At 46.0% G+C, this 13,170-nt stretch overlaps 1 long non-coding RNA gene across 1 annotated transcript in view; it reads right to left on the bottom strand.

The window, feature by feature from the left end:
• LOC135361710 (uncharacterized) overlaps positions 1-12,427 on the bottom strand; it is a 570,432-nt gene extending 558,005 nt beyond the window's left edge. The window contains exon 1 of the long non-coding RNA XR_010405408.1: positions 12,133-12,427. This is a non-coding gene — a long non-coding RNA (uncharacterized LOC135361710). The remainder of the gene's footprint in view (positions 1-12,132) is intronic.
• Positions 12,428-13,170: the final 743 nt, after the last annotated feature.

Genomic DNA, 13,170 nt, shown 5'->3' with positions numbered 1-13,170 from the left:
CAGAAAACTATAAAATACTCATGAAAGAAACTGAGGAAGACACAAAGAAATGGAAAAACATTCCAAGCTCATGGATTGGAAGAACAAATATTGTGAAGATGTCAATGCTACCTAGAGCAATCTACACATTCAATGCAATCCTCATCAAAATACCATCCACTTTTTTCAAAGAAATGGAACAAATCCTCAAATTTGTATGGAACTAGAAAAGACCCCAAATAGCCAGAGGAATATTGAAAAAGAAAAGCAAAGCTGGCGGCATCACAATTCCGGACTTCCAGCTCTATTACAAAGCCGTCATCATCAGGACAGTATGGTACCGGCACAAAAACAGACACATAGATCAATGGAACAGAATAGAGAGCCCAGAAATGGACCCTCAACTCTATGGTCAACTCATCTTTGACAAAGCAGGAAAGAATGTCCAATGGAAAAAAGACAGTCTCTTCAACAAATGGTGTTGGGAAAATTGGACAGCCACATGCAGAAGAATGAAACTGGACCATTTCCTTACACCACACACAAAAATAGACTCAAATGGCTAAAAGACCTCAATGTGAGACAGGAGTCCATCAAAATCCTCAAGGAGAACACAGGCAGCAACCTCTTCGACCTCAGCTGCAGCAACTTCTCCCTAGAAACATTGCCAAAGGCAAGGGAAGCAAGGGCAAAAATGAACTATTGGGACCTCAACAAGATAAAAAGCTTTTGCACAGCAAAAGAAATAGTCAACAAAACCAAAAGACAACCGACAGAATGGGAGAAGATATTTGCAAATGACATATCAGATAAAGGGCTAGTATCCGAAGTCTATAAAGAACTTATCAAACTCAACATCCAAAGAACAAAGAATCCAGTCAAGAAATGGGCAGAAGACATGAACAGACATTTTTCCAAAGAAGACATCCAAATGGCCAACAGACACATGAAAAAGTGCTCAGCATCGCTAGGCATCAGGGAAATCCAAATCAAAACCTCAATGAGATACCACCTCACACCAGTCAGAATGGCTAAAATTAACAAGTCAGGAAATGACAGATGTTGGCGGGGATGCGGAGAAAGGGGAACCCTCCTACACTGTTGGTGGGAATGCAAGCTGGTGCAGCCACTCTGGAAAACAGTATGGAGGTTCCTCAAAAAGTTGAAAATAGAGCTACCCTATGATCCAGCAATTGCACTACTGGGTATTTACCCCAAAGATACAAATGTAGGGATCTGAAGGGGTATGTGCACCCCGATGTTTATAGCAGCAATGTCCACAATAGCCAAATTGTGGAAAGAGCCAAGATGTCCATCGACAGATGAATGGAATAAGAAGATGTGGTATATATATACAATGGAATATTATGCAGCCATCAAAAGGAATGAGATCTTGCCATTTGCAACGACGTGGATGGAACTGGAGGGTGTTATGCTGAGCGAAATAAGTCAATCAGAGAAAGACATGTATCATATGACCTCACTGATATGAGGAATTCTTAATCGCAGGAAACAAACTGAGGGTTGCTGGAGTGGGGGGGGGAGGGATGGGGTGGCTGGGTGATAGACATTGGGGAGGCTATGTGCTATGGTGAGCGCTGTGAATTGTGCAAGACTGTTGAATCACACATCTGTACCTCTGAAACAAATAATGCAATATATGTTAAGAAAAAAAAAAAAGAAGAAGAAGAAGAAGGTAGCGGGAGGGGAAGAATGAAGGGGGGAAATCGGAGGGGGAGACGAACCATGAGAGATGATGGACTCTGAAAAAGAAACTGAGGGTTCTAGAAGGGAGGGGGCTGGGAGGATGGGTTAGCCTTGTGATGGGTATTAAAGAGGGCACGTTCTGCATGGAGCACTGGGTGTTATGCACAAACAATGAATCATGGAACACTACATCAATAACTAGTGATGTAATGTATGGTGATTAACTTAACAATAAAAAATAAAAAAAAAAAAAAGAACCAAATGAGATTGGGAGAGAAAAGCTTCTAGAAAGGTAAAACAATAGGCAAATGGAAGGGGTTGTTTTTACCAATTAAACAAAATGACCAAAAGGTAAAATGGATTTACTTGGTAAAATATAAATAAGCTAAACAATCAGAGCTCTCCATGAGGTCCTTGGTGATTGTCATCCCCTGTTTTCTACAGAACCAGTCAGACCTAGAAGCAACAGGTGCATCCAGGCTCCCACTGCAGTTCCCCTAACACCATCTTCTACCTGCAGGTTCTGGTAAACTACATGCTCTTCCTCTAACCTAACTCTTTAGTCACAACCAAGGTTTCCAAAACAAGCCTGCCAAGAAATACCTGCATTTCAGTGGGGGTTTTGAGCTGCCCCTACCGTCTACAGAACCCAGAGGGACGGAGCTGTAATGGTAGCTAACATACAGTCAGGTTGATATTGTGCATGGATGAATTGCCCTGTGTCCATTCCTCCTCAGGACCCTATTCCTCCAATGAAACAATTCTGAATATAACCTCATTTCAACAGAAAGATGCCACTTTGTTGCTGAAATAAAAACCACTGTCACAGATATCCTTTTGGAAGCAAGCAGTCCAAAAGAAATGGTAGGACTGTGACACCAAAAGAAAAGGAAAAGACATCAATTTGTGTCTTGAAACCCAGATAACTAAAGCTTTTAAATATACAAGTCAAAATGTAGTGTGTGACAAGGGGAAGACGGTAGGATTCAGCTCCTAAACTTGCTTCGCTCATGGTGTCCGTAAGTGTCTCAGTACTTTTTCCAGTGTCCCTGCACCAAAAGCAGTATCCAGTATATCTGCTTATAAAGTAATTAGGTTATAAGCATTTATATCCTAGAAGTTAGTAGCCATTTTAAAAATAAGACACAAAATGAAAGAAAAAATAACATTTTTTTTCCCCATTCTAACATGATCACTTACTAGTGGGTGTGTGCACCTGTTGCTGGGCTCATCACAATCTCTTAATCCCTGGATTCAGAGTAGACAACACCACCCTTATTTCCTATTTCATACCGATTCTCCTGCAATAGTTGCTTCTTATCTTAGCAACCTTCAGAAATGCAGCTTTGCAAAGATATATTATTAAAAGGAATAGAGCATGACCCAGAGTCAAAAGTGAACTATCTCAAGGTAGTGGTTCACACACACTCTGACAGCTACAGAGCATCACTGTGTTTCCTTAGAAAACTCAAAAATTTAAACATCCTGTAGGGTCCATGTAAGTTCACGGTAGTATCCTGGGGTGCTTCAGAGGCCAGAGTGGGAATGACAGGTCTAGTAAAAGATCCCTGGGCTGGAGAGCCAAAAGCCTGAGCTCAGGTCTTGATTCTGTATGCGATAAGCTGGGCAAGCTGTTGATCAAGCAGCAAACCATTCTGGGCTTCAATTCTCCGTCTACAGAAGGGAAATGAGGACCCCTGAAATCACAACTTACTTAGAATTCCCTCCTATAAAGAGATGGGCCCAAAGGACTTCACACACATTTTCAAAAGGATATAGAGAAAGAGGACCATCAAACTATGCTCTGGTTCCCAAAAATCAATCCACGGAGCTCATGGCAAGCAGAGACATATGCTGTGGCTTTGGGAATTCTGATTCAGATCTGAGATGGGGGCCTGAACATGTATTTTTTTTTTATTAAAGTTCCTCCACATGATTTTGTTGCCTGGATTAATTTCAAAATCCTTTCTTACTGACAACACAGCAGAACTGATGGCCTCGTACTCCAAAGCACAATGTCAGCACAAAATGTTTGTGCATATTAAATCCTATCTCATTAATTGCTTTTAATGATACTTCACCACATTCTCTTAACCCTTTTAATTTGGCCACATCATTCAAGTGGGCTTAATTCCCAGTTTCTCATCAGGATGGTCATGAGGCCTCACCCTGTCATCGCAGAGCTTATCAAGTCATCCAGTGGGGCTGGTACCTAGTTCCCAGCTGTCTCTTGGCAAAAAGTAAACATACATTTTCATTTTCATAATACTTTTTTTTTCAAGTCTCCTCCAAATGTCTGCATTTTCTTAGGTACTTTGACTTCAGTGACACCCAAGTTTGGGGTCAAGATTCCAAACAATGATGCAGACAGGGCCACCAGCTGCTTTCTGCTGGCCTCACTTTCCCTACTCCAAAAGGAGTCATGAAATCCTGATGCAGAGAAACTGTTCTTTTTCTATTCTTTTCTCACTAAACTCAGCTAGATGGCCATAAGGGACACCTGGAAGCGTGGTCATCAATGAGAGGTTTTTGTTTTGTTTGTTTTGTTTTTATGTGAAAAAAAAAAGAGAATTTTGAAACAATAACCACAGAGTCAAAGTTTAGCTCCGTCATAAAGCACTCCCTCTTCAGTGAGGTTTAGGTGCTGGCTACAGAGTTCAGTGTTTGGGTTTGGGTTTGAGAGATTTTTTTTTTTCTTGCTAGTTATACAAGAGCCATAATCCATGAAATACAGTAGATATCTCTTGGGCCTAGTTCTCCATGCTTGCAAACATTTAAAATTAGACTCGTGGTGCATAAAAGATTTATAATGATCTCACCCACAAATATAAATTTTATCCCACACAGGATAGAAAGACCTAGAAGCAGAAGCAGTGAACAGCTGAATGTGAGTACAGAGTCATAAATTCATAACACTTACAGCTTTTTAACAACCCCATCATAAATGTGTCTGACTTCAATTTAATTTATGGGATTTTGCAGCCGGGTCCAGGAATGTCCTCTGAAAACTAAAAATTTAGGAAAAACAACATATAGTTTGGATTTCCATGAAAATGTCTATGGTGTCGGTTAACTGACAGTACAACATATGGGCAGTCCACTATTGATGGGGAAATCTCTAAATTCATTGCAGCAAACTACAGGGGCCCAAAGCCTCAAAACACCAATGTCAACAACGGTACACGTAACAGTGGGTTTCTAAGGAAATCGTCCAGTAGAGTAGGAATGGCCTTATTTTCTGTAAGACGAACAAATCTGAGGACTCAAAATCCTCCCTAGCTAAGTGATTAGCTAGCTAAGTCACTCCTCCCTAGCTAAGTGATTAGGACTTAAATCCTCCGAGCCTCAGGTTCTCTGTTTGAACTAAGATGTTTATCGAGCCTTCATTATGCACTAAGCACTATGGTAAATGTTCACATGTATTATCTCATTTTAGCATCACTACAACTTCATGGTGCTTTTTAAAATCCCATTTCACACATGAGAAAACCAAGACAGACAGAGATTAGCCCTTTTCCTAGATCTTACGGCTAATAAGTGTGGTGAGATTTGCACATAGGCTATCTGACTCCAAAGTTCTCATCTTGACCATTATCCTAAAGTCATCCACTATAAAATGCAAGCAACTTGATCCACTTCAGAAAAGAATGTACTTATGTATAAGGTACCCAGGAAAGTGCTTCTCCGTTCCCTTTTCTGAAATAAATGATATCCCATACACCATCGCTTTCAATAATTCATTTCATTTGACCAAATTTAAGTGATAGGACCTGTCAAATGATAGCCACCAATCCACCTAAGATTTCTTCTTCCAAACACCCAGGCACAACCCTATCCCAACATAGGAGCCAGACTGTGACAAACCTCTATTGAGCCCCTGCAGTCCTAGACTTTTAGGGTCACATTTTGTTAGGTCCTCAGTGAGGGTGCATGTCATCTTCAGAGGCTGGGTCTCCTCTGGGCACCCCCAAATACATTAATTCCTCACATGAGAAGCACGTAAATGATGGCTGAGTATGTAGCAGATGCCAGGTACTGTGATACGCGCCGGAGGTACCAGGGCAAACACAACCCAGACGTTGTCCTCACAGCTTATGATTCAGGAGGAGACAGACAAGGAGCAGGTGACAACATGACCGTGTGGAAAGCACTCCTGAGGGAGATGCCTAACCCATCTGAAGGAGCCTGGGGTCAGGGAAACCCTCCTGGAAGACGTGACCTGTGAGTTGGCACAAAGCCTGGGACGATAACCCAAAGAAATTTCAAGAGAAGCCACACATAGGGAGGCAGTGATGGTGCACAGCTGGTAGTCAGGATGGGCAGGACACAGGCTCGGCACTTGTAGGGGGTGGGGGGAGCTGGGAGGAAGGGGGAGCTGTTAGGAGTCATGGCCACAGCTCCCAGCACAGGCAGTAAAGAAGCAACATTAAGAGTGGGAAGGAGACGGGAGACAGGCATGACGGTAACCAGTGTCTTACTAAGACGAGGCATCACTAGCTCACTCAGTGAACCAACTCCATGAGCTGCCATAAAGTGTGTGCTAACACATTCTGGGACTTTACTATCAGCACTGAAAATAGAAAAGACTCAGCACAAAATGACTGCACATCTCTTTGTTCTGGATACAACCCAATTAGAATTGAACAAAAACACTTGAGAATGAATCAGAAAAATGATGTACTTATTAAAACTTAGAGCATCAATTTTATTTGCAGCAAAAGTTGGGAAATTCTAATGGTCTTAGCTTCCTTTTCCTAAAGTCTGGCCAACAAGGAATAAACATTCTGTATCCCAAAAACTATTTTGCAAATAATACTTTGATTAACAAACTTGAGGTATATTTCTGTATGCACAGAGCAAAATTCCACTGGGTAAAAAGCACTTGATATTTTAGGAGAAGAGAGCAAAGAATAATAACTTTTCTTTCCTCTGAGTCTAACAGCTAATTTCCATGCTGGATGATTTTTTAATAGCATTGGCTACGCTGTGGGATTTTAGGAAGTCCTCATTTAGTTTTGAACCCTCTTAAGTTATAATTTTCCTCTGAGCTCAGATGGATCTTTTATCTGTTGTATCCTTAATACCCCTGCTAATCTTAGTATAGAAAAGCTTCATAATTTGAAAAGGAGAAGTTTAACAAGACATGAAGCTGATTGTTTGCACAATCAGAACATCTAATTGAGCTATAGTATTCTAAACCATGCTTGCGTGCAGGGAGATAATTTTTCCTTCATTTCCTACTTTATCAGAAAATTAACCTTCATTTAAAACATTGTGGTCTCAAACACTTTATAGCCACATTCTCCCTGCTGTTCAAGGAATCTGAATTTTAAATTTGCCATCCCAGTCTCTAAAAATGAAACAAACTGCGGATGCTTCCAGGACCAGGTGTTTATGATCAAGCAAAATCAGAATGTGACCCGTGTCCAAAGCACTATAACTGCCAGCCAAGGGGACTATGTAACCATGTCTCTTCTTATTTTTCCAATCCTTGGTGAAATAACGAGGCTCTGACTTCGCACAGCAATCTGTTTGTCCGAGAACCTAAGAGCCCCACAGATATTCCATTTAATTGTCTGAACACTGGAAGCATTTATTAAGTATCTGTCTTCATGGAGAACTGAACTTGGCCCTACACAAGCCGGACTCAAATCTCGTGATGGTGACGCAGAGCTGGCGGGAGCACAAGTGAAGTTAGGTAATTCATCCGACACACAGTGCGCTAAGCTGTAACCACTCCTGACACATGTGTAACTAGAGTGGGCCCAAGTTCATCCGGGGTCACCTTGTCTCGTAATGTCCTGATAAAATACCCAAACTTCCAGCTTACAGGTTGCTGATAAGTCTTCCAATAATTGAGTCCCCCTCCAAAATTTCTGAAGATTCTGCAAGAAGTGAGGGATGGAAGGGCATGCACTCTCACACCTGACCATCTATAATGGGCTGAACTGTGTCCTCCAAAAATGAGATATTCATATCCTAATCCCTGGTATCTGTGACTGTGACCTTACTGGGAAATAGGGTTTGTACAGATGATTCAAGTTACAATGAGGTCATTAGGACAGGCCCTAATCCAATATGACAGTGTCCTTAGAAGAGGAGGGAAATTTGGACACAGGGACACAGACACAAAGAGAGAGCGCCACGCGATGACACAGAGGGACACTGGAGTGACAGCTGCAAGCCAAGGAGCAGCAAGGATTGATGGCCACCACCAGAAGCTAACAAGAGGCAAGGAAGGATTCCCCTACAGGCTTCAAAGGCAACATGGCTCTGAGAACACCCTGATCTCAGACTTCTGGCCTCCAGAACCATGAGAGAACACATTTCCATTGTTGTAAGTCACCCCGCTGGGGGTGCCTTGTTATCGCAGCCCCAGGCAACACCACGCCCCCTCAGCCATGACTTTCTACTCCCACACACTACTCTAAAGGTAAATGAGGATCTGGTCTTCAGTTCTCCAGAACACTCCTAACCTAGGGCTGTCGTGAGCAACAGACTTTCAAATGAAGGTCTGGGCACAAAAGAGGGAAATTACTGCACAGAACCAGAAATAACATCCAACAAGACTGCCGCCAAAGCTCATCACCAGAGCATGGGTCTCTGACTGTCCCCTCACTGCAGGGCCAGCTCCTTCCCCAGTGCTTGTCTCCCCACCTGCCACAATTCCCAGCTGCAACTCCCATTCCTAGGATTTGCCCTTAAGCTCCAACTCATGTCATAGCAGAACTGCCCTAGACCCAAATGAGGCACCTGAGTTCCTTCTATGGAAAAGAGTTACTGGCCCTGGGTTTCAACGTCCCAGCAGGACTCTCCCCACAACCATGATCCCATCAAATAACCAAAAGGTTCCTTCACACATTTTCCTAAATCAACAGCCAAGGTGTCCTTCCCATAGGAACCCAGAGAAATGGTTTACAAATTGGATTAGAAGAACCCACTGCATCAGATTCACCTGTGGTGTTTGGTAAGAATGCAGATTCCTGGTCTCCATTCAGGCCAGTGAATTGCAACTGCTGTAGGGATGTTTAGGAACCTGCAATTTAAAAGGATCCTGGTGACCCGGGGCCACAGTTTAAAGCCACCAGCACAAGCTGCAGCTGAGCTTCACAAACCAGAACTGTCCTTCCTTCTACAGAAAATGGCATGAACACATAAACAGCGTGGGAAAACCTGGGGTGTCCCCGTGGGCAAAGTCAGGCTCCACTCCCTTTCCAAGTACCGTGACACTCACGCACCCTGGCTGCCAACCTTCCTTCCCCAACAAGACAGCTTTCCACTCATCCACCTGGCTTCTCTGCCATGGGCGTCATCCCACCAGCAACTCCCCTCTGCTGCTGAAACTGACCCTGAGGGCATCTCTCAGTGCAGACTCTGGGTGCTCCTGGTCAGAACAGCGGCCCCTGACAGATCACCTCTGACACCGGCCAGCCCACACATGTAGGTCCTGGACTCCCAGGTCCAGAGATACACCTCACCCTGGCCAGCCTCTGCCCCAGTATCTACTGAAACTTGGCAGGATCACCAGCATGCATTTCCTAGATTAACTTAAATGAGATGATTCCAACAGTGATTTGATCTTAGTAGGACCTGCCTCTCAAAGTCACTCCCATCCCTCTGCCGACACACCTGCACCAGCACGTGTGCTGGAATGTGCAGAGGGTGGCCTGCGGCAGCCACTCGCTTCTCTCTCTCCTCTTTCTTTCCCTCCCGCTCATCTACCCCAGGGAAGAAGTCATCCATTCATTCAACAATAGTCACTGCACTCCTACTTCGCTCTGGGTGACGGACATAAATAATTCACAGCTCTGTCACTGACAAAGCCACAGACCTCCGGAGAAGAGAGCAGTGGACCAATAATTATGGGATAACTCTGAATCACGTCCTGTTGGGAGCCCAGAGGAGGGAACCTTCCAACTCTGTACGACCCAGCCAAGAAGGACATCCCAAAGGTGATATGAACCTAGTCTTGACACCACCCCGGACAAGAAAAGAGAAAGGCTGAATCCTTTAAGGGTCTTTTGCTCACAAACTACAGAAACTGGCAAGACACCTGGAATGACTCAAGAGCTATCTGTCACAGGCATTACAACACTGACCTTACCTGCTGAAGGGAGTTATGCAAGCTTTCGGAGCCTGTTTCCTCATCTGCGATATGGACTCAGTAGTTTTTGAAACAAATATTGTATGTGAAGTCCTTAGCAACATGCATAATAAGCTGTGAAAAACTACACACAATTACTAAGGAAAAGGTGGGGGGACTTGACAAAGATCAGGCCCAGAGCAGAAGGAAGACTGAACATCAAGCCACAGCAGGGCTGAAGCCAGAGCAGCTGTCCGCAGGATGGCCTCAGACGGCTCTGCTCCAGACACCCGCACGGTGGACTTGGGCACCGCCTGCAACTCCCAGGACAGAGATTCTAACTGGCTAACCTGGGGCGGGGGCAGTCAACGTGACGGGGGACCGACGTTCAGCCATTCTACTTTGCAAGGACATGCCAGATAGGGGCCCCGACAGACCAATTCTGAAGGCAACCCAGAAGGCTCGGTATTGCTGGAGACTGGGGTCTGAGCAGAGGGGCAGAACGGAGAGGAGTGTGGATTTTATCCTTGTGAAGGGTGGTAAGACTGGAGCAACACTGGGTCTGTTCCTGGGACACGGATCTGGGATGGCTCCACACAAGGCACCCTCGGGCATTTAAGCCTCAAACGAGCCCACCTTATCCTCCCTTGGGGCCTGCCCCTGCAGGAGGACCCAGACCACCAGACACTCTGGTCTCCTCCAGCTATCTGCTGGGTGGCCTTCTGTGGCCCAGGGTGAGATCATCCCCTTGTGGGACACAGGCCACGTCTAAATGGCACTCTTTTCCAGCATGCACACAGCTCAACTGCATGGAGATTCTGGGATACAAGATGCAATTTTCAATCTACTTGGCCCCCAAATTCAGCAGAATTTGGATCTTTTTAAGTGTTTTAAAAACAATCTGTGCTAATGGCACAATGTTCTTGCTAATGCCCTTTAAGGGCCAAATTTTCAAAAATGGCAAATAAATTTGTTTGTCGTTTCCATGTGTAGTTTTATGGGTGGGTATAAATACTGAAGCTGAAATAACAAGCTGATTTTTCCTCACAAACATTTACACTTGGGATCAGATGAAGTGTACATTGGAAAGGTTATCACCCACATCTAAGGAGAAAGGGCAGGACCATTCTCAGCTAGGGGCACATGAGCCAGACAGAGTCAGAAAGGGGCTGTGAACGCAGAACAGAATGTTCTCCTTATGTCAGGCCTTAAGAGAAACGGGGCTGCGCTGTCTACACAGCACGCCACTGGAACGCCAGATGTGGCTTATTGCCTCACTCCAGCACCCTCTCCTCTCCTCTCCTGCCCCACCTCACCTATTACCCCAGATCAGCAACCCCCCCCAAGACCCAGCATGTCCCAGCTCTCTGACCCCACAGGTACCAACGCCAGCTACCTAAACTTGCTCCAGGAAAGTCTTGTTTGGGATCAGACTTCCCACCTCAGTGGACTCCCCCCCAGCCTCCTTCAGTCCTGGACTCAGGTTTGTTGCCTCCCTTAACCTCTGAGGTGCTCAGGAGTCAAGATGAGGCCTTCCCCACCAGCCCGAGCCCACTGGACTCCCACCCTGCCCCCATGCCAACCCCGCCAAGTAATTCAGGTAAGCAAGCAACTTCTGGGCCACCATATCCTGACTATTCCCGACTAGAAGAGTTCACATGAAAGACTCTAAAGCAAATGGTAAGATTCAAGACTGGGGTGTGGCTCTGTGTGCCTCCGCTCCCAGACACCTGCAGTAGATGAGGCTGTAACCAGGGCACACACCCTGGAACACACCAGGATGGTGGCACCAGAAGCTCGGAGCTGCCTGGCGCCTTTTCCAATCGGCTGGCCATGCCCACGCTGTGCCAGCTCCGGGTGTGGGGCCTCACTCACCCCGGCTGCAGCCACTTAAAAATGAGAAGAGTGAGATCTGCTCCGGGTGGCGCTACACAAGGGCGGGGGTGATGGGGGCTCTGGGCACATAAAGAAGCAAGAGAAATCACCCAAGGACTGGGCTGTGCTTCCTCCTCTCGGGGGGAGAGAAGGAGCAGCCCGGGGCTGGAGGAGAAAGCCAGCTCTGTCTGCGGCTGCCACACCCGGAGGGCCCACGGGGGTCAGGAAGGAGGAGGCGCTGAGGGCACTTTAGCAGGAGGTGAGGTGGCCACCAGCTCCCAGGCCGCGCCACCCACAGGAATGCGCCCTGAGGAAACCACGGGGCTCCTGGAAGACAAAGGGCCTCAGGTCTTCCCTGCCACAGGAGCCCACCCTCCCTCCAGCCTCACCCTGTCCTCAAACACTCCACAAGCCGAATGCTCAGCCTCAACAGCCCACCCGGTGAACGCGACCTGCCCACACACTCCTCCACCTCTGTCCCCACTCACCATTCCTGCACCCTGCCCATCCTTCTTTCCTCCACGGAACACGGCTCACACAGTAAATGCTTGCTAAAGAAAACACGTGTTTTATTTGTGAATCCCTTCTACGATCCCGGCATAGAACGTAAGCATGAAGGCAGAGGCTGTTACTTCATTCTCGAATCCCAACATTTATTCAGCGTCTGTTGCGATACTGAAGCTTTCCCAGGACTGCCAAAAAAACACAAAAAACACTTCCGCGAGGCTAATACCTGATTCGCAGATAAACTACATTTTAGTGTCACCCATACAAGCCCTAGCTTATTTGCGTGCCAGAGATTAGATTTTATTGGATGCCTACACTCAAGTCGGTCCACAAAGAATTACTCAACAGAGGAATGAATTAGTAGATATGTTTGGTTTGGAAGTTCCTGGCTTCACGACTTAGTTTCGGTTACCAGGAATTTTCCAGGACTTTTTCTCTAGCTTTAAAAACCACATCTCATCCCACCATTATTTTTTTTCTCTCTCCAGAGTTTCTACATTTAGCTTCAGGATTTATCAATGACATTTTCCCTAAGCAAAAGAAAGAGTCATCAGCCAACATTTTAGAAATGAAAAGTTGAAGCTTCTTCCTTTTCCGAAGCCGCTGCTGATTCCCGGAGAGCTCATAGGATCCCCACCAGCTTTTCTCGGGCAGTTTTGAGGGAAAGGGGGAACCTGGAACCACGCGACCTGCCCAGTCCGGGCACAGGCACCATCGTGCTCAGTGGACTCCTGCCAAGGGCCATTAATCACTTACAATCTAATTGTCCTAACCATGTGCAGACTGTGGACTGGCTTTTGGCAATGAGCTGCCCTCGTGAAGTCAGGTCCTCGCTTCCCGCGGGGCGTGCCACGGAGGAGCGAGCAGCGCCGCTCTTCCAAAGGGTGAGAGCGATGTGCTGGAGGGCACGTCGCTGCCAGCCACCAGTCCTGGCCAGAAGCAGTGCCGGGGCGCTGGCCCAGGGCAGAGGGGTGATGTCAAATGTTCCTGTCGCAAGCTGCCTTCTGACTAGACGGAGC

Source organism: Mirounga angustirostris, unplaced genomic scaffold, assembly GCF_029215605.1.
Source record: "Mirounga angustirostris isolate CCGP_5_RB_7025 unplaced genomic scaffold, mMirAng1.0.hap1 SCAF_10, whole genome shotgun sequence".
Taxonomy (NCBI): domain Eukaryota; kingdom Metazoa; phylum Chordata; class Mammalia; order Carnivora; family Phocidae; genus Mirounga; species Mirounga angustirostris.
The sequence above is the reverse complement of the archived record's forward strand: the minus strand, read 5'-3'. Positions and strand labels throughout refer to the sequence as shown.